Here is a 14,008-nt window from a genome sequence, read left to right as displayed (position 1 = left end):
AGAGTTTGGGTGAATTGATTGCTGCCTGGCTCAGGCGCCCCATTGTCCTTTTATTTTTCCTCTTGAACGGGAGCTGCTAGGGTGGGACGTTTTCCACAGTCCCATGCCTGAGACACATATGACTCAGCCCTGACAGCATATGGTTGACTTCACATCCTCTGAGGTATTTAATGATACAGCAATTTCATAACCGCAACCAGGATTCGTACTTTGTAGAGGGATGTGTTTCCCACATTGTGACATAGGCTGTTTCAAATGCAGTTTCTTAACAGTTTTGAGTATTTTACCTACAAGCTGTACTGGTGGCATTCTACACTTCACACAATACTTTTTCACCTGACTGCTGCTTCTGTGCAAAGTATGTAAACAGGTGTTAAGAGTGGAATAAAATACAAAAAGTGAGAACCGACACACCACATAACTTCTAAGTTAGAAGGGTTAGTTACAAGTACAGCAGCTGTTTTATATAAATCTTGAAAAGATAGAGCCAGTACTTCTCTGAGCAGGAGAAATCAGAAACATGAGGAAAACTGATGCAACAAAAGCCTATTCCATATCTTTCCAGATTTGTTTTAAACACTTCAGTGCTTGCTCATAAGATAAACTGACAAGAAGTTTGTGAAAGTGTCTTGAAGTTTTCCACAACAAACCTATAAGGTGTATCTGAAATTAATATAGATGCTATTTATTGAACTGCAAACATTTAAAATAATCAGCATTTTCGTAGCTTAGTTTTGTGAGAGTGTACATAAGTCTCAGCAGGCAAGGTACTCATGGAAATTGTGCCTGACCAACCTGGTCGGCTTCTGTGATGAAATGACTGGCTCTGCGGAAGGTAAGTGATTATTCCCTTGTCACCAGCACTTGCGAAGCTGCATCTGAGCACTGTGTCTGGTTCTGGGCTCCCCAGAGTTGCTGACAAGCTGGTGAGAGACCGGCAGAGGACCAGCTAGGAGACAAGGGGACTGGAACCAGGCATGCACGGAGACACTGAGGGTGTTTTCCTCACCAGAAAAGGCTGGGGAGGGTGGAATCTAAGCTTAACTAGGCATGTGCCAGAGAAACCTGCTCCAACTGCAGTGTTAGTCATGCTTTGAGCAGGTGATTGGATTAGAGATTTCTGGCTGTCACTGAAACTTATTCTCTATAATTCTAAAGTATTCTTTTGGTAGTTTGTTTTTTTTTTTTTTTAAAAAAAGATCACTTTGAGCACATCATAAAAGTCTTGAGCAGCATCAACCCTTGTCTATCACAGCGTATTTCTTGATGCATTAAGAATAATCCAGTTCTACATGCTTTGTTTACTATTTTTCATCACTCAAAATAGCCAAGTCTTATTTGATAATACTTCATAGATAAAAAGATGTTACCTTCTAAGCACACGAAGGCTAGAGGCTTGGAAGCATAATTTTGACTTTTGTCACCCCTGAAGCCACAACCTTCTTTTTTGTATTGTAGTGGTCATTGTATTCATTTAGCTCCATCATCCATACTTTCACTGTCCTGTTGACCATTTTAAAATTACATTGCTTTACTTAGATTTTTCCAGACTGAGGTACATGTGAACTTATCAGCTAAAACTCAGGTTATCTTCTCAGATATCTTCTGTGACACTTCTCAGATATCCAATGACTGTTTCAAAGAGTGAAGAATGCTAATTAATGTACAATAGAGCATTCAGAAGAAAAAATTACTAAGAGGCAATTTCAAGTGTTCTAATTTTACATCAGTGTACATTTTATTATATCTGCTTGTAATCTCATAACATTAAATATATTTCTTGTATACGAAGAATATAATTGAGAATGAAAGAAATTTTAAGATTTAGATTGTGCAGGATTAATGTTATGGCACTTGGTCCAAGCATTTAAATATTCTAAATAAGTATTCCTAGAAGTTATGTTGCCGTACTAGTATCCAGATGTGATAGCCTGGGACTTAGGTGAGCTAATTCTGAATACCATAGAAATCCTTAAAAAAAACAAACAAACCCAAAACACAACAACAACAAAACTTAGAAAGTAAACTTAAATCCACTCTTTGTTTGTAGAATGATTTACATTAATAATACATTAACTATTAAAAAGGAGAGACCATAGAAGAGATATCTTTTGTATTTCAAGTGTAAACATGGTAAACATTTTTTTTAACGTTGTTGTGGGGTTTTCTTTGTTTTTTTAAATTAAGCCTACGGGCCAGTGTTCTTTATTGTCCTCGTTAAAAAAATAGGTCTGGCAACTTTTTTCTTCTAAATACTGGAATGACCCAAAGGCTTGGAATTGAGATTTGGTGTTGGCAAGAAAGTGGCCTGTCTGTTGAGCATGTGCTTTTTGTTATTTCTGTGAAAAATCTATGTATTTAACCAAGTTTTAACCCTTTTGGGCATAACTCCTAGTATGATCTCTGCTTGCTGAATTTTAACAAAATCTTTGATAATTCTATTCCCTAATTATTCCCATAACCTCTCTCCGCACGGAGTGTCTGCACACCAGCTCCACAGAGCTGTTGGGTCCGCCCTGTCCCCTTCGAGCTCTGAGCGTGACTAGTCTGCAGGTACCTTTCAGTGTAGACCTAGCGGCGTACTGAATTCAATCGTTTTTAATTGTTGTTGAAGGTGATTCAACCGAACCTAACTGGCTCAGGAAGTCCATTTCACTTACTGGGACTTGAGGGTGGTAAAAAATTAGTAAAAGAAGTAACATCTTCAAACTGTCACAGCTGTTTCTGAAGTGTTTGACCACGGATGGAAAGCCCCAGTAGATGAATTTCTTGGCAAGCTGGTTAAAGAGTTCACTGCACCTATCTGTCTGCTCTGCAAGGCTGGCAGTGCCTGGCCCAGAACAGGGCTGCAGAGCCAAAGGAATGTTGGCTTTGCGGTCATTGCAGTTCACAGCTCTGCACGTTAAAATTTAACAAATAGCAGCTTAATTTCACATGCTCAGCAGTGAACTGCAGTAGTTTTTCCCCCAGTTTTTATTCTCAGGAATTAGCATAAAAAGTTACCAACCTACGCTGTAGATGTGTCTAGCATCAAAAAAGATCAGTGTGTAAAAGGCTGGCCTTACTTGGTGTTACCAACAGTTAATGGCTGTAAAGCACTTGCAGTTACTCAGTCTTTTCACCTGCTATTAAGAGAGTTATGAGACATGAGAGTTATACCTGATTATGATGGTTTAAGGAACATAACCTGTCTGAGGGATTCTCCAAAACGACTGAAATGCAGCACTTCTGAACTTTTCTTTGTATCTGTGAGTTAGAAATTTTTCTTTACAGTATCATCTTTACATGCAAACCATCTTACATGAGATACAATAAGGCAGCTGTATAAATGAATTATTTTCAAGGCTTTAGCATTAATTCTGCTCTCTGTAATTCCTGTCAGTCCTTGTAGTGGTATGTTATTAAGTAAGTACTAAGTGTAATGCTTTTGTAATTTAGGATTTTTGTAAGAACCTAGATGTCTGAAAAAGAATTTTTTTTTTTTTTAAAGAAGTAATTCACTGGGAACATCAGTTTAATGTTGACCTTCCTGAGATCTTAATCATTTTTAATAATTAACATTTTTGGTGATTCATTATTTATGATTACTCTGTTTAAATATTGAGTTCCTCACCATGCTATGACTAAGCAGTCTGGGTGCTTACATCTTAAACTGAGAGCAGAAAGAGTTCATCATTCAGACAGAACTATGCAGTGGATTAAATCTCAGGCAGCAAAATTCCAGTCATCTCCTAAGCACACATAAATGCATAAATGCACACAAAAAGTTACATGTGTAACTTGCAAGGGAGAATCAACAACTAAAAGTCACCTCTCACCTTGTGGTATCTCCAGTGTCTGTTAGATAACAGATAAAATTAGTGCAAATGACTGTCGGAAATACTGAGTAGACAATCTCAGTTTTACAGTTTGCACAGAAATGAAAAAGCATGTGAAGTGCCATAAAGGAGAGAATAAGGCCCCAAAAATCACTACCTTCTAACTCCAGACACTTTTGATTTTATGCTTTCATTTTTATTGACATAAAAATAATATTTATAATTAATCTAAATTTAAACAATAATTTTATATTGATTATTTCCTGAGCATATTGAATCTTTGCAAAGCTTATGCTGTAGAACAATATCCTCTGTAAGTCAACTATTATTTTCTCACTGCTGATTTACGATGAGTATGACACACTGGCAGAGGTACCTCTGGGATTCTAGCATGCTCCTCGCTATTTTGCTGGTCTGCTAAACACTCTCTCCAGTCGTGTTAAAAAGTTTTTAAGTTCCCATCAGTCTCTGGAAAATACTGTTTTTCTAGTAACTTGAAATATTTTGGATAGCTGACTTTCTGACAAGTTACTCCAGTTCCATAATTAAACTCCAGTGAGTTTGCTGCATCCTTTGCATCTTGCAGCTTCCGATGACCATTGGATGCACTCTTTTTGAAAACCCAATAGAAGTGTCATTAGTTATGGGATGGTGGATCTGAGTATGGGTTTAAATTCTGCTCAAGATTTCCTTTTTCTTCAAACATTACAGCCATGTATTCTAAACATGTTGGGTATACAATACTTGCATGCATTTATGCACTGTGTTGTTTTACTTAATTTTCTCCCATCAGGTCTTTAAAAGAGCCCTGGATTCCAGTACATAAATGATACGACATTTCGGGGTGACAGTGGAAATACTTGAAAGCAACAGCATTACTTCACCACCTGTCACTGCGGCACGTGTCTTCCCAAATTGACATGAACACAACAGCCAGCAATAGCAGCAGCCCCTGAGCTGGCTGCAGCAACTACTTTACTTGTAGAAATGCAGCACTAGAGAAAAGAATACAAGTACATTTACTTCTACTTACTTTACTACTTAAACTTGTACATCTAGCATCATTCAGGATGTCATGAGGTTTTTGCAAAAATTGAATTTAATTTCTACATAATCTAAAAAGAATGTATGTGAAGTGCCTGATTATACTTCTCCTTTTTTTCCTCTATCTTCTTTCTCTCTATCTTGGGAGAACTCTGTGAGTTTACTTCTTTCCAGTTCTCATAGTAGCTATAGCCAAACTTTTGTCTGAAGTTTTTCCTTGCCTTAAGCCTGCATCTAAATACCGCCTTTTTCAGTAATGTTCTGTTTACCTCAATAAAAACATAACTTTGTGTCGGTACATTTCTGTCCTGGAACAGAATCTGGTTTGACATTCTGCTCTAACCAAAGTTAGTACAACTTTGCTGTTGAGTTCGCAGAATAAGATTCCAGGCTGGTTCTTCTCCCGAAAAGCAGTAAGTTGATTACGCTTGCCCAAAGCTAGTTGCTTTTTGTTTGTTCCTTGGCATGCATTAATTACTGTCTAACTTTCTGTGTTTCTTACCTGAATGAGATCAACTGTTTCACTTTCGTCCTACAACACATTATTTGAAAAGAAGCTTTCTTAGCTTCTGTTGGATTTAACTTGAATCCAGTTTGTCATTTGATATGAAATCCACATGGTCCAGAACCCTGGAAATTAGTCTTTGTCCATAGGGAGATGTAATTTCATTACATTTTTGATTTTAACCATTAAGTTGTGGAGGTCTTGTTTCATTTATTTTCAATTTCTAATACATGTCTTAAAATGTAAGCATTAATTTTTGAGTTTTTTCTTACAAATAAGCTGTGGAATAACCTCAACATTCATTTTATAGATGCATAATCTGACTTGTAGTTTCATGTTTAACAATTTAATCCACAATCTGCAGGATGATACCTTTGATTTTTTCCAGATCTTTGCACTTTTGGGAACATACTAATAGTATTTACATACCGACAATTAGTAGTATTTACCTACTGACAATTAATTGGTGGTCTTGGAGTTTGGATTGTGAATGTCTTTTGTGTACTGTTCTTTTTTGAACAGGTTGATGATTTTTTGCTATCCCCCCCCCCCCTTCTTTAAATTTATGAAATGTTCAGTCTTCCTTTGCTTTTTGTTTCCTTCTCTAGTTCCTGTTGCCTTTCATTTCACTTTGGAGTGGTGGGCGTGTCCAATCTCTTCTTTATTTTCTCCATGAGTTCATTATCAAGGATGAGTGACAATATGAAATAATTTGGGACAAACGTTACTGTTAACTATCTGAGATTTGTGGCAGTGATATTGCAATCAGAAGCCAACACCTTGAGAGAAGATGCTGTCTTTACAGCAAAGAGAACATCTGTGGACTGATTTGTAACACTTATTTGAAGTATTTACTTGTGAATCCTCCAAAGAATATGGATTCCATCACTGAACCGTGTTCATATGCAGCAAATAAAAACTATTGTAGTTAACATGCTGTACCAAAGCTCACTCTAGGCTGGTGTACCCTCTTTAATTAGCAGAAATAGGACTCCGAAGGAACATTAACCCCAGAAAGAGGCAGCTGGAAGCTGTGGTAGAGAGATTAATTCACTGCAACATGGTAGCACTGGAGACACTGTCTTCTCTTGTTCCTTGTAGATGAGGAAAAGTTGAAAATGTTACAGAGCTACTGATCACCCTGGGATCTTACCTCCTGCTCTTCTGGAAGCCCTTCCAGGGGAGCCATTGAGCGGATCTGTATTCTGTCGTCCTGCTGCACCTGTGATTCTCAGGTAGATGTATTTCACTACATTTATCTTTGATAGTATTGATTGTCTTGTTAGTATTTGCCGCCTGTGTTTGAAACCTTTTAAATCAATAGGTCTTCTATCGTATAATTGTCACAGTATTCTTAAAAAACACAGAAATTATTACAGGCTTTCATGCTTCGAATTCTTTCGCTGCCCGCCTGTACCATGAAGCAGAGTAAGGATAGCAACATCTTGCTTTCTTCTCTTCCCTGCTATGAAATTTGAACAGTTCTAGTTATGTGGGATAGGATTCTAATTATTGTTTCAGATGTTTTTCCATTTTACCATACATATAAAAGTGAGATTCTGCAGAATGGCTGCTGTTCCCCTGACTTATGTAAAGCTTTTTAATTCCAATGAGAGATTGTAGTTGAGAATGCTTAACATTTTGAATGCCTTAGACTTAAGAAAGATGAATAATCATCAGAGTCAATGAATCTGGAAATTAGAGAAGACTAAGGAAAGGCATCAGCCCCAATTTGCCACTTTTCTTTTTAATTGTCTTGGATAAATATTTTGGTGAAAACATCTCTTCAGGAACAGTATATTTCCTGAAAATAGGAAGATGATTTATAAGTTAAAAATATGAAATTACTAATACATAACATGTTGCTTAAAAAGGTTTGTCTTATCAGATGATTTGTACACTCAATATGTTAGAAAAATATAAGTAAAGAGAAGGAAATGAAAGGGTGCAGATGTTTCTGTGCTTTTGATTTTTTCTTCTTTTAAAACATGCAATTTAGTGAGTAATTATTCCATGGCCGCCTATTCCACAACATAAATATTCAAACAGCTTGATATATATTCCAACAAGAAGCAAAGCAGTTTTTTGTATGTTAATGGTAGTTTATGGTAGTGGGAGAGAGAGTTGTATTTTAAAAATGCAGAAAACATAAAGCAGAATTTGTCAATTTAGTGGAAAAAGAAATACATACACAATCCCATACATTGCTGCCATAAAACATTGACTTATAAATGAACAAAAATAGTGTATATGTTGAATTCCATTACTTATATTTTCCCCTGCAGAATGAGATGTTTTATTTTTTGCATGAGTGGGAATGAAAGTGCATGAATTTTAAAAAAGCAAACAAAAACCTGAAGTTATTTCATAGAGCATTCTAGCAGACCAGGGTCTGAGAATCTCTGATGGAAAAGGTTACATTTTAACCAGCTGGCTGAATTTCATTGAGAACTTAGAGAATGAGAGAAGTGGCCATTACAACATAATTTATCTTGATAACCAGAGAGACTGAATCACCACACTCCCATAGTACAAATATTTGTGCAGCTAGGTTTTGTGGGTCCTTTCTTTGCCTAGTCAGAATCTTTGACAACAGCTTTCCTCTTTGCCTTTCTAATGTGGATTTCTCCTGGGCTTTTCCTAGACATGTATTAAAGAATGTGAAAGAAGCACAAAGATTTTGTTTCTCATGTTTAATTACCAGTGCTCCTCATTGTCTTTACCTGCTACATTATAAATACACACACTACTAGATAATACAAATTAAGCAACAGCAAATAACAAAGGTAAACAACAAGTTTCAGAAAGCAGAGGTCCCAACAGAGGGGCTGTATTTTGTACATGTGATTTGGGAATATGAAAAAAGAATTAAAACTCTTGTCAAATTCTGAAGCATAGTCAGGATTTCGTGGAGTGTTTAGTTTGTTTAATTCAGATGTTTTTAATTTAAATTATTCAAATTTAAAAGCTGGTTAAGAGACCTTGCAAAAGTATGTAATTTCATCAGTAATCAAATGTATAGAAGAATATATCTTCGATGTCAAAATGGATTAAAATTCATACTGGATATATTTTAGTTGCATAGGGTTTTCAGAAAGTGAGAAACATCAGAAAGTTGGGTGAATATGTGTGGGTTTGAATTTATTTTTAAAATATGAAAATAATTTCAAGATTAAAAACAAACCTTTGAACATCTGTGGTATGTCAAGGGCTTGAGTGGAGAAATTAAAAATAAGCCAATAGCAACTGAATATTTGTAAGGATTTTAAGTATTATATAAATAACACATGCCATCTTTAAAGCAATGCTACAAAGTACATTGGAGATATTACAGACAGATTTGTAGAGTCATCTTGGGTATTCTTTCCAGTGGAGCTCTCTCCACAGTATTGCAGTCTCTAGCCATGTGAGTTGTCCAAAGTCGCCTACACATATGGTGTTTCCTCCTGAAAAATAGCCACCCTGTATGGATGGAGTGCTTGCTTTGGAGAGGACACATCTCCTCAGTAGTTCAGAACTGCCACTAATCTAGATTCTGTGACACCTTGCTGAGTTTTTTTCTGACCGTATCCACCATAAAGTAGCAGAATGTGTACACTATGGCCATTTAAATTCAATATATTCTCAAGGGACAAAATACTATTATAAATTCTCACTAGTAGAGAAAAAGTGCTATGATAGAAGCACAGTGCTTTTTCTCAAGCTTCTCAGGAAATACTTTGCACTTATTTTATCACTGTGAAGCCAACAGTCAGATTATGCAAACTTGTTTTACCAAGAAGCTAGGCAGGAAAGGTAGTCAGTGTCATGAATTATCTCCTTATCAGATTGAGGTTTGCTATCCCACATTGCTGTTGCAAACTCCAGATTGCTAAACTCCATTTTAGCAAACCAGAATTCCATTTCAGCAATCTGGAATTTGTCCCCTTCACTTGTGATGCCAGAAGAGAGGGAATTGTCTGTTGTGTTTGTATATTTCCAGTTACCACAGAAATCTTTGTTTTAGAGAGATCTTTAGAATTCCTTCAAAATTCCCTTTCTTTAGAATAATTTCTTGTAGGATTTTTTTTTTAAGGGAATCTTTCTTTAATTCTTACTAATATAATTGTATGCAACATAATCATAGTTTCATAATAACAATGAAATAGTGTAATGGAGCAGAGAGATAGTGACAATAACAGCTCTGAAAAACTGTAAGATGAAAATTGTATAAGATGCCTGCGAATTATTTACAGACATCTTTATATTATCAGAGATTCTCAATACAGAACTTGTAGCAGGAGTCTCAGCATTGATTTTGCAGAAGATGCATAGTGCTTATCTTACGGGTACATCTCCTAAATATTATTAAAAACCAGAAGGGAAAAAGAGAAAAGAAAAATGTGGAGGTTTGGGGGGTTTTGTGGGGGTTTTTGTTTGTTTGTTTGTTTTGTTTTCTTTTAAATGAAAGGGTGGAAGTTTCCTTTTAAAAAGATGAAAAGTATAACAATAAAATAGCATACTTGTTGAGGCAAACACATTGAAGTCATTCAGAAAAATAACTGCATGACATCATGTGAGAAAGATAGAACCAAAAAAGGGCAAGTTTTACAGGCCAAAGAGCTTCTATTCATTCCCAAAGAATTTGTCCTATTCGCACAAGAATTAGGAGAGAGAAAGAAATAAAACTTTCATCCTTGGAAGCTCACAAAATACAAATATGTCCCAGATAGAAAAGGTCAAAAAAGTAAAAAAAAAAAAAAAAAAGCCATGACTCTAATCAGGAATGCTTACTGAGAAATACTGATTTGCTGCTCAAAAAAACAGAGCTGAAAGCTACTTCCAGTAATCCAAAGAAGTCCTGGAACCATTGTGAATCACTGTATGCTCTTGTTATCTTACATTTTCAGCAAACTACTGTTTGCATATAAAAGGATGATTTTTGACACTTTCTTCTATCTAGATCTCTCAGCAGCTGGAAGAGTTTTGCACCTTCATGAATTCAGCAAGGCAATTCCCAGGCACTTGCCTGGCACTAGCAAATTCCGGATACGTGAGCTGCTGCACCAGCCAATCGGTGCCCTGTGGCTTATCCTGTTCCTAGGCCGGTGACTGTGTTGTCTGAACTCATCCACAAAGTGAACTCACCCACACAGGAGGAAATGAAGTGTTTGGGTTCAGAAGCCTTCCAGGACTAAAGTACTACAGAATCTCAGGTCTTCTGTCCCTTGACGTGTTCAGGCTACTTTGAAATAAATGCTACGCTAAATGCAATGGGGTGAATCTTGCTATGGCTGTCTGAGATTACCATCCCTACTTTTCTGCCCCAGGCCTATTTATCTGCCCTGGGTTGTCACCACACAGCAGAACACAACAAGCACCTGCCTCAGCCATTTCAGTTTGTTGTCTGATGTGGTAGCATAAATCAGCAAGATGCTCTTCCATGTTCAAGGTTTGGTAACAGGTATGTGTGCTGTATTGCACAGGCTAAGATTATTTACAATCACAGCACCTATAGTAGGCGCACTCAACTCCTGCCCTTTCTTATGTTCAACTTTTAGGCAATTGACCTTCAGCATGGCTGTTCCCCATCTCTGTCACTCTTCAGGTTCTCTGGTAGGAAGATCTTTTCCGTGTTCTGGTTCTCTCTGTGTGTTTTCTTTTCTCTGCCACCAGAATCTGCATTGTAAGCTTGCTTCACAAAACCTAAAATGTTGGTTGGATCAACTCTTGAGAGATCACTTTTCAGCCCCAGGCTTCATAGGACAGTCATTTTCTGTGCACAGAGCCTGACGCCAGGAACTCCGACTTCCTCGTTACAAAGTACATTCTTCACAATTGCATCTACTGTCTCTTACTGTGTCCATGAAAACAGAAAGCAGTGCTCCTGTACAGGATGGAGTATTCTTGTGGAGTGGAGAGATGAATGATATTCCTCAAAGGATTCTGGTTACCTTCGAGTAACCTCCATTTGCTTTATCACAACTGAATCTGCTGAGCTATAGGCCTGTTTCCTATTTTGCTGGCTTTGGCAGGGAAATGGTAATCTGCAACAGCCGCCACATCTTGATTGCTCCATGAACCAGAATCAGTACCCTTAAAATGACTATACTGAAAAAAAATCTACTTCATATTAAACCCAACATGATGATATTTTTGGTTGATATTTTTTGGGACCTATTTTCCCTTTTAATGCAATGCTACTACTCTAGATAGAAATCATAACTCAGGATATATAGTTTTACTAATATTTTTCCAATTATTTTTGTCTAGATGATTTATTGACAGTTTTCCATCTTGTGCTTATTCTATAACAATAATGCTTGGAATTTTGTTTTAAAAATCCATTTGCATTTCTTTACCTGTCCTATTATTATTTTGTGGCTTTCTGTACTTCAAGGGCATCTGTCTCTGGACAGATGCCGCCTACTTGCCTCTTCATTGTTTCTACATTGTCTTATGATGGCCAGTTGCCATTACTGCACCTTCCCTCCAGCTGTTAGCAATTTTCATATCATGTAGTTCAATCCACTTTCTTTATTAGAAACCTTATTTGTCCTTGAACATGTGCAACATGCATAGAAATGAGTATATTATCAAATTAAGATATAAAAATCCTTGAAATTGATATTTCTGGGAATGTGGTTAAACTCGCGCACTACGTTAGTCATAGCATTCTGCTTTTATCAAACCACATAAAGGAGCTACTCTTGTCAAAAAGAAAATAGAACAGCAAAAAAAAAGCATCAAAAGTTTACAAAAGCATCAAGATAATATCGGTAGGGAACTAGTTGTGTTATATGAAAGATGAAGAGAAACTAGCTTAAATGGGTACAGTTGGACAAGATTAGGATAGCTGGGTACCTTTTAGCGCACATATGTAAGCAATCACAATTACTGTGTTGAATCAGTCCAGGGTTACCTTCAGAAGGTGGTGCATGTAAAAATAGCATTATTGTCACACATCAATGTCTCTTCCAGGAATAACAACTAAGGTTTCAGAGGTGTTTTGGGCCTTAAAAGCAGATTTGCCTGCTTCCTGGCATATTGATTTTGATTTTGATCAGCATTTTTGATAAAATAATGACAGAGAGTATTTAAGACACTTTCAGCTTTGTAATTTAAAAACATACAAGAGTAGTCCTAAAGTTCTGAAATACTAGAAAGGAAGTGCCTTTCTTAGAAGAACTCACTTAGGCTGTGGTATTTCTCTTTGGGACCATGCAGAGTTTTAAAGCAGCAGACCAAACCAGACTGAAAATTCGGCTGTAGTGATCAACAGTTCCATTTGAATATTTTACAGTACTAATATGAGATGTAATGTGAGATTTCTAAACTTCTGTGCATGTCCAAAGAAGGGTAATGAGGCCAGTGAAGGGCCTAGAGCACTAGTCTTCTGAGGAGCAGCTGAGGGAACTGGGGTTGTTCAGTCTGGAGAAGAGGAGGCTGAGGGGAGACCTTCTCGCTCTCTACAACTACCTGAAAGGAGGTTGTAGCGAGGTGGCTGTTGGTCTCTTCTCCCAAGTAACAGGCAATAGGTCAGGAGAAAAGGCCTCAAAATGCACCAGGGGAGGTTTAGATTGGAGATTATGAAAAATTTCTTCACAGAAAGGGCTGTAAAGCACTGGCATAGGCTGCCCAGGGAAGTGGTGGAGTCACCATCCCTGGAGGTATTTAAAACACGTGCAAACGTGGCGCTTAGGAACATGGTTCAGTGGTGGACTTGGCAGTGCAAGATTAATGGTTGGACTCGATGATCTTAAAGGTCTTTTCCAACCTAAACAATTCTCAGATTCTGTGATCCTTCCTGTGATTGTTGGGGGGAGGTGAAGTGAGATTACCCCACACACATTCAGGTGAAAGCTACATTTAGCTGCAAACTTGAAGAGTAAATGTTTAAATAATTTTTTTGTTACTGTTGTGCTTACAAAAAGTTTCTGTAGTAGCAATGCTATTGCCCTGATAGGTCTTCAACATTGCATGATATGCTATGTCATACAAATTGGCTTACTGTCTGTAGGCTTACATTTGGTATGCAGCTGTCTGTAGTTCTGCAGGATTAGTTTTAGGTAATTGCCATTTAAAAAAAAAACCAAAACATATTAATTTTGGAGCTATGAACTGTGTGTATTCAAAGATCCACCCCTGATGGACCAGTTCCCTGGTAATTTCCGTGACCAGAGCCAGTTCTTCTGATCCTTGCTCAGCTCAGAGGAAGTTTTAATCTCTTCTGTGACAATGTTCTCACTCCAGCATTTCAAAAGCTGGCTGTTTAGTCTCAGTTAGCCACTCTAGATTCCCTCAAGAGTCAGTCCCCAGGAAAGAGGCCCTGTTTTTTTCCCCTCAAGAAGTAGGCACTTCCATAAGGCAGTTTTTCTGCCTTCTGTCTCTTTCCCCAGGCTGCACAGAGAGTGTAGATTTAGACGAACAACTTTTTTTGCATATCTACAGAAAATTAATCCATCTGAATCATGACAGAAATGGTTCTGCTTCTTTTGTCTTGTTTTCATACACTGATAGAATTGAGAGAATCTTCTGATTAATGTTTTATGAAGGCAGAGTCCTCTTCAGAGAGCCAAGTTTGCATGTGTGGTAGCAACAACAACAACAAAAAAGTAAGGCCTTTTCTTTTGCACTGTCCAGAAAGAATTCCATATATTTG

General features: G+C 37.3%; 2 long non-coding RNA genes across 3 annotated transcripts in view; one reads left to right on the top strand and one right to left on the bottom strand.

Annotated features, from left to right (window-relative positions):
* The window catches only part of LOC142363210 (uncharacterized), a 96,651-nt gene that overhangs the window by 41,166 nt on the left and 41,477 nt on the right, over positions 1–14,008 (bottom strand). The gene's annotated exons all lie outside the window — the stretch shown is intronic.
* LOC142363173 (uncharacterized) lies at positions 2,985–10,629 on the top strand. Its single transcript, XR_012765554.1, has 3 exons — positions 2,985–3,248; positions 6,469–6,602; positions 10,310–10,629. It is a non-coding gene; the product is annotated as an uncharacterized LOC142363173 (long non-coding RNA).

This window comes from Opisthocomus hoazin, chromosome 15, assembly GCF_030867145.1.
Source record: "Opisthocomus hoazin isolate bOpiHoa1 chromosome 15, bOpiHoa1.hap1, whole genome shotgun sequence".
Classification (NCBI taxonomy): Eukaryota; Metazoa; Chordata; class Aves; order Opisthocomiformes; family Opisthocomidae; genus Opisthocomus; species Opisthocomus hoazin.
This window is presented reverse-complemented; position numbering and strand designations above follow the sequence as displayed.